The 12,386-nt window shown below is 36.8% G+C and overlaps 1 protein-coding gene across 1 annotated transcript in view; it reads left to right on the forward strand.

Annotated features, from left to right (window-relative positions):
- Positions 1-2,871: 2,871 nt before the first annotated feature.
- The window catches only part of LOC131032588 (ATP-dependent DNA helicase Q-like 3), a 266,803-nt gene continuing 257,288 nt past the window's right edge, over positions 2,872-12,386 (forward strand). The window contains exon 1 of the mRNA XM_057963606.2: positions 2,872-3,018. The gene's annotated coding sequence lies outside the window, so the exon portion shown is untranslated. The remainder of the gene's footprint in view (positions 3,019-12,386) is intronic.

A 12,386-nucleotide genomic window follows, 5' to 3' on the forward strand; every position in this document is an offset into this window, starting at 1 on the left:
TTTTAAGTTGTGAAGAGATGTTTTGCAATTTTTAAAGTTTAATATGGTTTTTGCTTGAGATTTTTGCTATGATGCAAGAAAACTAATGCAAGCAAATATAGTAATTGATTGAAATGAATAACCAACATCTAGATCTTATTATCAACAACCAACAAATCAATAGAAATCTATATAAATAACATCCAAAGCCAAAATTGGCCTACCAGGGGTCTAAAGCTTGCCTAGGACGCCTCCTTTATTTGACTATATTTAGAAGAGTGCTAGTGGTAATGCTCAATAACTGAAGTAGAAGCTCCACATGTCTTATTTGACTCTAAAATGAATTACCAAAATCAAATAGAGCAAAAATAAGAAGACCCATATAGAAATTCCAAATGTTGCGAGGCAAATCCTCTAAAGGTCAATTTTCCTCATATAAATGTTGGTGCAGGTCACACACATTATGAAATCTCTGGATTAACCATAAATCTGCCTTTATTTATCACTGACAATGAAATCTGAGCACAAACTTCAATGCCAAACCCTCACATTTATTTTAGTTGCTCACCTAGGCATGGGAAATGGTACGACCCAGCTAGGGAAGGTACGACCAGCCACCAAAAGCTACAAGTCACTATTTTCTACCAAATTAACTGCCCAGATCTGTATATCAAACCCTATCCAGAATGCTACAACTGAAGAAACAACGAATTTGACTCTTTTTGGCAAGATATAAGCAATTCTAGCAAATCGGTAGGTAGAATTTGATAGGGATTTCGTCCTATCTTGAAGAATTATGAGGTTTCCGTCCCAAATTCTCCTTCCAGCACACCTCCAAATCGTTGCAGACCTGAAACAACTCTTTTCTTAAAATAATCAATACCAATAATGCTAAATTGCTTTCCCAAAATGTTTTTAATCATCCCAAGCCCTAATCGTACCACTTGGAAGCATCTTTAATGATTCCAAAGGAATCTTCCCTTCTTCCAAAAGCCATGCCCAACCTTGGATATGCACTTTATGAAATCTTAAAACATTATAAAATGTTATATGCCTCTTGAGGGTCATGCAAGGTGGGCCCAAGTGCTCACTTAAGAAAACACTTAATATAAAGTGCTTTTATAAAGTTACTTTATAAGTTTATTTTTCCTAATTTAAGAAAAAGTAACTTTATCATTACTTTATAATAAAATATTATAAAGTACATGTATTTATCCATCAAAGTCAAATAAATGACTAAGTCTAAGCCCCCAAAGATGGAAAATACCACCTCCTAACCAATTAATTTGCTTGTGGAGGTGGCTAACAGGCAAAACTAGAATTCTTGAGATATCACTAGAAAAATGGGGACATCACAGACCACCTTAGGACTACTACCTTGTTGCTTCTACTCGTGTCATCAGTCCTAACCTCACAGGTTATGGTTTCTTTTCAGTTGTCTTAACCATGAAATATGTAATCTATCTTGGGCTTCCCTAGTTGAGTTTTCCATTGGAAGGGAACTCCTTCCCCCACATTCACAATTGACCTGTAATACACTCTATAGGAGTACCCATATAGATCCTCCCTTATAAGATTATTGCAACCAAATAATTTTTCATCCACATGCAGAGCTCCTCTACTATTCACGGATTTTCCTTTGTGAAGATCTTTGTAGGATATTTGTCTATGCAAGAAAGCCCCCACAAAAAGGCTCTAACCCATCATAGAAAAATATACAATTGACACTCCAATGGAACAAGAACAAAAATAAGCTTCATATCTTGGGAGTAGGAATGGTAGCTTCATAGCAATAAACATGATAAGGGCCCCATAAATGGGCAACACCGACTATCATTTGGTAGAGAAAAAAGTGAATTTATGGTGACTTGCTTGTATTAATTGACAAACTTTTATTTGTAAAAAAGGATATTTCACTTCCATTAGCTATTTGTTTGTCTACATTGATTACTTGGGTGAATTGTTTCAATTCTTCCACCCACTCATCTGACTTTGTAGCTGTTCATTATACATGACCTAAATTTGATAGTCACCTTGCCTCTTAAATAATTTTTTGGGAATGGCTATTCATTGAAAGTTGTCTTTTATAGAAATTTTAATATGTCTAAAATCTTCTTTTTTGGATATGATACAGTCTTCTAAAGTTTTGGTTTTGTATTTTATGATAATTTTAATTTTTAATTTTTTGAAATAAACCAATTTAAATCTAGGGTCAAGCCTCTAATTATATGCTTTTGAAGATTTAAGAATTTACAATTTGTAAGAGTTTTGGGAAATAATTGAACTATATTATATTTCTTGTTCTAATAAGAATTGAAATATTACAAAGAAATATGCATTAAATTATAAATTATTTTTTGTTAAGCTATTATAATTAGGAGAATGCAAATATTATGAAGTAGTATACATTTAAATTATATGTGTTTTTTCGCTGTGTTGTTATAAGTATGGGCTTCCAAATATTACAAGGAAGTATACACTTAAACTATTTTATGGCTTAGGGAATCTAGTACATTCAATGACTTTAAACTTTGATAGATGGTATAATCAATGAACATACCATTATATTCATCAATTGTACTCAACCAATTGAACTACAGTGTTTGATAATTTGTGAAAAAATTATATATTAATTTAGATTATTTATATAATTGATAATTGATAATTATTTGTATATATTATTGATAATATTAAATATTTATAAATATTATATATTTTAAATTTAATCTCTCTTTTACAAAGATTTACACAAAAATAGATATAGAAGGGATTCTATTTTCCGTTAATGCTCTAAGAGGAAGGCAGTTCACCACCGGGGTTTTATAATTATAATTATAATAGTAAACTTGGAGTTTGTATAATTTTTTATTTGAAAAGAGAGCTTGTATAAAGTTTAATGCTTAACTGTTTCTCTTGCGTGGGCGCGGAAGGCAAGCTTTTGGTTAGTCATTCGTTTCCATTCACTTCCCTTTATTTACATTTACAGGTCGATCCTGATTTTTAAACAGGATCGCCATCAGCTTTTCCCGCGAACCTCAGGTGAACAATTAAACTATTTTTTTCCCGATATATTTTGTATTTTCTGTCGTTTATTGAGTACTGTATTTGATCCCAAATTAGATTCAATAAGTGCAATTATCATTTGCATTTTATTGAGGCAATCTTACAATTGACCTTTTCTGTTTAATTTATCCGATTTTGCGTTTCACAGTCCTATTCAACAATTCTAAATTTGCCTAAGATGTTTTCCTCCTATTATTTCACCTATACAAAAAGGGAAGTTGAAATTGTTGTTTGTTTTTCCGTTGGTAAACCTTAGGTGAGATTATAGGTGTTTCTTATGCAGTATAAGATTAGCTTGAACCAGGTTCTGAAGAATTGATTGTTCCTCCGACTGATTCACACAGCATTCGGCTCCAGTTATGGGTCAACTTACTGCAGTGGGGGAATTTGAACCCAGCTCACCATCATGCCACAATCTATGGGACTGAAGTGGTTTTTAAATTAATATCTGTCATAAGGATCGGGGATAGCAAATTCCTCGCAACTTTTCACGATCACAGCAGAGTTAAGTTAATTAACATAGTTTTGCCACAACACAGTTTTCCTCCAGGAAATAACAGTAATTACATGCAAATAAAGATTTTCATATCGGCATACATTTTCAAATGAAAATTAGTATCCTATTAATTCGTTGAAGAATTTAGGCACAAATTGGGCCTCAGCATTCACCATTAAAAATCTCGAGTGTACACACACAGGCACGTTATACTCATTGCTCAATTAAGAACTAACTCAGACCGGGCATTGGAAAAGACCTAAAGAAGTTTGGGAATAAAGAATATGTGTTTTTTGTACTTCCGGGCACGTGAAAACCGAAAGGCATTTCATTCTAGAATGCGATGCCTTCAAGGACAGCAGGGACAGTTATATAGATACTTTGACAACTGGCTCTTGGTATAATCTTTTCAATGAGGGGTTTGTTGAGAAGATGGAGGCACTCATCATCACCTTGCTTAAAAAAAGGATGGAACTGCAAAAGTCATTTGGAGCAAGTGTCTGGTCCCATAGGTTATTTTTAGCCTAGTGGATGTTAAAATTTCTTCTTCTTCTTCTCATCAAACTGTACAAGCCTAGACTTCTAATAAATACAATCATTAGGAATGTGGGTGGTTAGTTTGGTTGAAGTCACATGGTTTGGGTGGGTGGTTATAATCTCTATTCATCAACTATTTATTAATGTTTTAGATGCATTCAGTAGACATAATTGCTGGTTTAAGTAAGGTGTCCATCTCCGTTTATCATTGCACCTCCTCTTTTTTATTGATAAAAGCCCTTAACTGGAAGTGTCCATATGGGTTTGAGAGCGTAGGTATATGGCTCAGCTACAAGACATAACTAAAAGAATGAATAAACCAGCTAGTTCAAGAAGTTGCTACTACATCTTGAAAAGAGAACTGAAAAACGTATGCCAACTGAAACATAACTTAAGACATATCAAAATAGTACACAGCTTCAAAACGTATAATAACTAGACATGTGAAGACTAAAACAATACACAAGGAGACTGACTATGGTAGGGTGGTGTTCAAGTTGCCCACATATTGTTGTTTGTACCATAGCGTACCTTTGACCCTAAGGTCATGTTCAATATCAGTATACATTTGCTCCTCAATTGGAGAGAAACTAATACTAGCTTTAGCACCGAGGCTTCTAACATGATGACAACCTTTGCTTCCATTTCTATTACCTCCTCCATGCTTTCTTCTTTTGTGTGCCAAGGCCAAGAAATCTTTGAAGGCAGGGATTGATTTAATGCTTTTGAGCTCAATGAGGAAAGCCTAATGGCATTTGCTCCCTTAGAGCATATGATCCCGCATTGTGAGATCATGGTGAACTTTCCAAGTCACTTGACCATATGTAAATGTCGCTTTACTTAGATGTTTATTTCATGTATGGCCTGCCAATATGGTGCGACCCCTTAAACATCATGTCAACACCACAGGTCTAACTCAAAATGTTTGGGACTATCCTCCAAGAAGCTAGGCACCACCAAACAGCTTGAAAAAACTCAAAAAAAGGCAATGCTTCAACCAAGGAACCCACACACCACCCTCATAGGCATAGTATAGCATGGTATGGCCCACACACAACTCTAATTTGCGCTTCTAAGACTATACGACCTATAGAGAGATCATTAACAACAACCAAATAGAGGGAGAAATGAAGTAAAATGTACAACCTTGATACTCCCAAAATGGTATAGTTTGCAAGCAAGATGTATGACCTGCAACAAACCTCCAAAATCGCCCCACAACACTTCAAAACATAAACAATATTAATAATCCCAAATTATGAAATTAAACTACGTCAAAAGTATCCATTTTGTACCACAACTAGAAAAACTTCACTTTGCAGCTCACAGGTGATTCCTAGATGAAACCACTCCAACAACTAGGGGTGTTTTCGGCTCCAAAACCAATATTTTCGAAAGAGTTTTCTTTCTCAAGAAAGTGGGAGAACACAGATTCTCTCTGTAGTGAAAACAAATTTCATAACATGGCACCTCAACAATGAGCTTTCAACCTCCTTTTATAACATTTTGGAAGAGAAATAATATTAATAAAATAATAGTCTCCCTCTTTCCTCCACAAACTCTTTTTCCAAATTGAATAATTCATTGTATGCAAAAGATCTCCTTGTGCTTAGGTGTCCCCTTATAGGCACAACTTAAAACACTTTTAAATAACTAAATTATATCTTAGTTGCCTTTTTAATATTTCCTGCTTAGGACAATTTAAGTAATAATTATTTAATTCATTAAATAAATCACCCAAGTTGCAAAAAATATCAAAATGAGACAAATCTGAAATTTTGATCATACCAATATGTCGTTGGGGACTTAGGATGATGTAGTGGAGCAACTTGGCGACTGTCTATAATAGCATGCTTCTCCAAGAAGTTTGGAGAGGACCCAAAAGGCTGGATTTGCATTGTAAAAGCACCATGAGGCTCAACAAGATCATTTGAACTCACTGCTAGGACAACACCACTTCTTGAATAATATTGTTCTCTCCAAGAACTTTGAAGTTGTCCCTTGTGCACCAATAATTAACTCGAAAAAATAGAATAATTGTTCACAAACCAATTATGCTTGAAAAGGGGACATTGTAGGCACCTTGAAGAGGTTGCTCTAAAGTAGAGGAATTTCTTTATGTTATAGTCAATTAAGTAGGAGGAGGCAAAAGTTCCTCTTTAGGAGTCAAATGTCTTTTAGAAGATGTTTTGATTTGTTGAAATTTGTAAAAGCACCGTGTCCTTTAAAACCGAGGCATTTTTCCCCAAAGATGAAAAATGAAACCAAATGTCTCTCTTACCATCATGGTTCGTGAATCATCAATGAGAACAAGATTTGGAGCATCCCCCCACAATGATTAGAATAGTAGCTTCTCATATGCATAGTAGGTCCTCTTGATTAGGTAGAAACTTTTCTGTGATAAGGGCATCCTTCATTCCTACTAGATTGGTTTTGTCATGAATTTTAGTGGCCAAATCGTACTGAAAGTTGTTGGTGTTGGAAATAAGCCACACCCGGACCGATGATGGACTGGTCCAAGAGGGGCTAGTAGCTCAGTGGTAGAGCACTCCAGCAGCGTATGGAAGGTCCAGGCTAGGAGCCCCAAGCACACGAGAGGTGTGGCTTAAGGGGGGGTGTTGGTGTTGGAAATAAGCCACACCCGGACCGATGATGGACTGGTCCAAGAGGGGCCAATAGCTCAGTGGTAGAGCTCTCCAACAACGTATGGAAGGTCCTAGGTTCGAGTCCTAGCTAGTCCATGTCTCAACATGGTATCAGAGCCAGGTCCAGGCTAGGAGCCCCAAGCACACGAGAGGTGTGGCTTAAGGGGGGGTGTTGGTGTTGGAAATAAGCCACACCCGGATTGATGATGGACTGGTCCAAGAGGGGCCAATAGCTCAGTGGTAGAGCACTCCAACATCGTATGGAAGGTCCTAGGTTCGAGTCCTAGCTGGTCCATGTCTCAACGAAAGTATTTGCCATAGACGAGTTGGTGCATTTGTTCCTATTCCTAGCTACCTAATTGTGTTCCTCTAATATGCGTCTTATCAATGCCTTGTTCGATTTGGAAGAAGCTACAAAAATGACATGTAGGCATAACTTGTCAATGGTCCATCAAAGGTGGTCTCATTTTCCAAATGTATTAGCCACCTATCATGTCTTTGTACTTAGAAACAACAAGAAGGTCATAATCTAGGTCCACCCAAAATGTAATGGACAAGCCTAAAAACTAAGAATTTGATGATTAGGCCACACTTAGCACATGAAAGGTGAAAAATGTGGTGGGAAAGATAAAGAAAAAGACAAACGTAAACTTGGAGGGTAAAGACTAGGGGATAGAGATAGGTGGTGAACTAGAGTGGTTAGTTTTAAGTTCATCTGTGTTGACTATCCCTTCAAAATCTACTCAATCATCTAGGTAACATGGGCGATTGAGAAGTAAATGTTCGAGTCTATGCCAACATTAGCTAAAAAGTCCATGGAAGAGTTTCTCACACAGTTCACATACTTGGACTCGGAAAAGCAAAAAATTCCCACTCTACTAAAACTCAAGAACTTCAACAATTAGTTATATTTCTTTAAAAAACACAAATGTATCAAATTTAGCAACAAAATGTATCAACCGAGTCTAGGAAATGTTGGCAAAGTGTTTTCTATTAGATTTGAATACAAAGAGTACAAAATCACATCATCATGTAGATCAATAGCCAACTAATACTATTATGAATTAACAATGATTTTCTTTGAAAACCATAATCATAAATTGCATATCTAGGCAAGCTCCAAATTATAATATTTTACAATTTCCTCTTCTTTGTTCTAATGAATAATTGGGGAGAGAGTCTAGTCCTTACATTCAACTATGTCTCCTTGCTCATCTTATAAGGCTATTCTTGTGGCTCCACCTCTTCTATTAGATGGCAATGATTCATTTGCCTCATTGGTGTCATCTAATTTAATCTCTCTTGCTTTTGTGAAACCCACATCCTTTGTAGCTTGCCCCTTGAACTTGGCAATATCATCCTTTGTAAACAAGGAGGGCTCCTCATCTTGCATGGTCGAATCACTATAGGATCAATTTCATCCAAATCGACAAGCTCTTGTGATTTATCCTCTACCTTTTTTTTGTGAAACCAAAGGTTGTATTGCACAAAAATTATGTCATTGAGTTTCCATTGAGTCAACTTATTTGCTTCTTTGTGTCAATGGCATCAAACAAACTGTAGTTGCACCCATAGCCAAAAATAGTACAAGGTTGAGACAAAATTTGGAGGGATGACTTTTGAAGATTTGGGCATTTCCACCACAATCTTTCCACCAAAACTTACAAATAAGATATTCAAAAAGTTTGCAAGCAATCTATAACTTTTAAGGTACGAGTAATTGTTGATGTATGTAGCTAGGTCGGAGCCCTTCTAGGGCCGACCTAGCACACCTAGCGTGTATGTGGCCCTGCCGGCCTTAGGAGGCATAAATGATTTTTGTGTTAGCCGGGCCCTAAGTGGGCAGTATATGTAACTTGTAAATCTCTCATATGTAATTTGTATTTAATCATGACCTATCCTTCTTGGTGCCAAAATTGACAAGGCCGACTTAAGACAAATTAGGATGCATGATCACCTACATATACAAGTTGGAGTGTGAGCATCGATCATCGATTCAGCAAGATCCCAGTGTCAGCAAATTCATCAGCAAATCACTCCTTAGCTTCAGCGAATCACTCCTTAGTAACAGAAAATCACCCTTCAAGGTGAGCGAACCATATCACACGGTCAGTGAACTGTTGCAGAGACAGCGAATCATATCCCTAGGACAGCGAACTGGTTTCCAGAGGCAGTGAACCTTATTGTAGGGTCAGCGAACACATTATCTGGTCTGCAATTCACTTAGCAGTGACAGTGAACAGCGAACACCATTCTCCCTTGCAGCAGCAATCACATTGTACATTGCAGATAAGTTTTATGTTTGCCCTAATTTACAGATCTAATTCTACTGTGCTGATATATTGCTTCAAGTGTTGAAGCAAAACTTGTAAGAATTATACTGATTTGGTCTAATAAGATCTGAGAATTGTAGCTGGGTTTTTCACCTCCAAGAGGGAGGTTTTCCTAGGGTATATTGGTCTTCTTTGTGCACATTCATTTGTTTTCTGTTATTGCTATTTGCTACAGTCTGATCCAATATAAACAGTAAAGACTCCGATTTCATTATACTTGGTGTCAAAGAATAGAGCTTTCCTCTAGCTTGCTTTATTTTGCAACTCTAAAAAAATGAGGTCCCTCATCTCAACCATAGGTGTTATCGTCTCAATGCATGTTGAGAGGCCCTCTATATCCTCACCATTAGGATCTATTAAGCTATTGGAGAAGAGAAACTTGGGGTTGAAGTAGTACCTACTACATCAATGGGTTGGTGGAGTTTATTGTTCCACCTCTAACCAATGGTCCCCCAAATGGGATTTTATCTCATGTAATAGTTTTGGATGTCCTCTTTGGCCATGTCTATGGCCCAATAAATATACCCCATTGGGTTTTGATTCCCATCCACCAAGTGCAAATCTCTCATCGAAGGCCTTGACACCTACAAGTATAAACAAATTGAAGTTACAAATTTATAATGAAAGTAAATACTTCTAAAGTATAAAAAAAGAGGATTCAATTTAAAATTTAAGATGAAGATTGAGGTTACCTTGACAATCTTTGTAGCTCTCTTTGCAAAGATGCTATAAAAAAATGCCTTTGAGATTCTCTCTCTATCTTCTTTGAATATGGCAATTGTAGTCATGCTTACTCACAAAGATCTTCATCAATAATGTCAACAAACTAGTAATGCTTTGCAACGTTAGGAAGTTAGTTGCAAACCTTGTGACACTTTTGCACAAGCTCATTCCCCTTGGTGTCACCTCTCACTAAGCTAAAAACCTAGGGGTGATTAAAAATATATCGTGATGTTCTTTGCTTTTTTTACAATCAGTTTCACCCATTCAATTTTCCTTGTGTCCTCCAAAAGAAAATGTACTGTGCAAGGGATCCAAAAGAGTGAAGGATGCCTCTCCTAAAATAATTTCTTAGTTGTCACATATGCTAATAGTGACCACATTCTCTATGCCTAGTATGATTTCCTCTTTCCCATATCTAGTGATAGTTTTGGGCCTACTCATATTCTGCTTCAACTCCACCCTTGCACTACAGTTGTGCCTCCACCTTGTATTGGATGTAATGTTCCCCACTTTGAAATAGGATTTAATAATAAAATTAAAATGCATAAGAATAAAAATAAAATTTAAAAATAAGATTTAAGTTAAAATATAAAAGAATAAAATTAAATATAATTAAAATTTAATTAAGTTAATGAATGGTCAAAAGGTGTAAAATGAAAAGTTGTGACTCCCTCAAACATGAGATATAAATGGGAGAAAGAGAACCTCATTTGTGAGAGGGGAGGGGAAGAAAGAATGGAGCGTATGAATCAAGGAAGAATCAATGGAAGAAGGAAGGAATGGGAAGTAAATAAGGAAGTGACTTTTCCAAAGGAAGGCAGAAATTATGAAAGATTGTGACTCTTTCAAAGGGCATAATTATGGAAGGTTGTGACTCTTTCAATGGGCATAAATGATGAAGGGTTGTGACTCTTTGGAAGGGTGGTGATTGTGAAAGGTTGTGACCATTACAAAGGGCAAACATGATGAAGAGGTGTGACCCTCCCTCGCATTGGAAGATATAAGGGGGGAAGGTTTCATTTGATGAGAGCATCAAAGCATAGCAGGAGTTCTCATAAAGCAATCAGATCAGGCTTGAACCATGATACTCTAATCTCTTGTGGGCAAATATAAGCTGAACCAAATAGGGGACATTATAAATGGTATCAGAGCATGATTCTGCCAGCCTGAGGGGCATTACAACTGGTATTTGATCAAAGAGCAGAATTAATGGCGATTTGTAGCAGACATAAGATCAGACTTAAGGAGACTTTGTGAGCAAAGTTTTAAAGGTTTAATAAGCAAATTATTTCAGATTTTCTGAGCAGATTTAGCAGACCTTATGAGTATAGAACATCAAAGTTAATAAGCAGATTGTGAAGCAATTTATTTCAGACATTTTCCAGACTTGTGAGCAGATTTAAGCAGATTTGTGAGCAGATTGTACCAGACCTTCTTGAGCAGAAATTTTGAAGAACATTGAGCAGATTTTGAAGGTGTTTTGTTGCAGATCTTAAAGGCGAATATGCACAGACTTGTGTTGCATGGATGAAGGTATGACAGTCCAAAATGTGACATTCATGACTTTCTAAACCAAGTAGAGGACACAAGAGGGATAAGGGTTTTGAGAATTAACCCTACTTGGAAGGGACAGCAAACAAATGGAGCTTTGTGGAGGAATAAATCTAGTGGTTATGACACCCTTGTGTCCTCAAGATCTAGAAACAAATTATCTAGTCAAATTCCATAAAAAAAAAGAAAAAAAATTTGTAACATTGAAACTTTTACCCCAAGGGATGGAATTGGTCATAGTTGGACATTCCTGCCTCTTGTGGGCCTAGTGGTGAATTGATTTACCCAAGGGATGGAATTGGTCATAGTTGGACATTCTTGCCTCTTGCGGACCAAGTTATGAATTGATTACCCCAAGGGATGGAATTGGTCATAGTTGGACATTCTGCCTCTTCGGGGCCAAGTGATGAATTGATTACCTCAAGGGATGGAATTGGTCATAGTTGGACATTCCTGCCTCTTGTGGGCCAAGTGATGAATTGATTACCCCAAGGGATGGAATTGGTCATAGTTGGACATTCTTGCCTCTTGCGGGCAAGTGATGAATTGATTACCCCAAGGGATGGAATTGGTCATAGTTGAACATTCTTGCCTTTTGGAGGCCAAGTGATGAATTGATTATCCCAAGGGATGGAATTGGTCATAGTTGGACATTCCTGCCTCTTGTGGGCTAAGTGATGAATTGATTACCCTAAGGGATGGAATTGGTCATAGTTGGGCATTCCTACCTCTTGTGGGCCAAGTGATGAATTGATTACCCTAAGGGATGGAATTGGTCATAATTGGACGTTCCTACTGCTTGTGGGATGTGAGGCGAATGGCCATGATTTGGATGTGATGCGCTCTCGGGCTTACTTAGGTTGGGTAGTTTTTGTTTCCTATTGAACTAGACAATGATTGGTTATAGGATAATTAGCTAGTCATTATGTTTATCATAATCTGCTTATTCACTAAATGCTCATTATTTCTTATGTTCATGTGTATACTTCGTGTCTTCATGTGTATGCTCCGTGTTTTTATGTGTATACTTTGTGTTTGGTATGTCTACTCCAAGAATAT

Source organism: Cryptomeria japonica, chromosome 2, assembly GCF_030272615.1.
Source record: "Cryptomeria japonica chromosome 2, Sugi_1.0, whole genome shotgun sequence".
Lineage (NCBI taxonomy): Eukaryota > Viridiplantae > Streptophyta > Pinopsida > Cupressales > Cupressaceae > Cryptomeria > Cryptomeria japonica.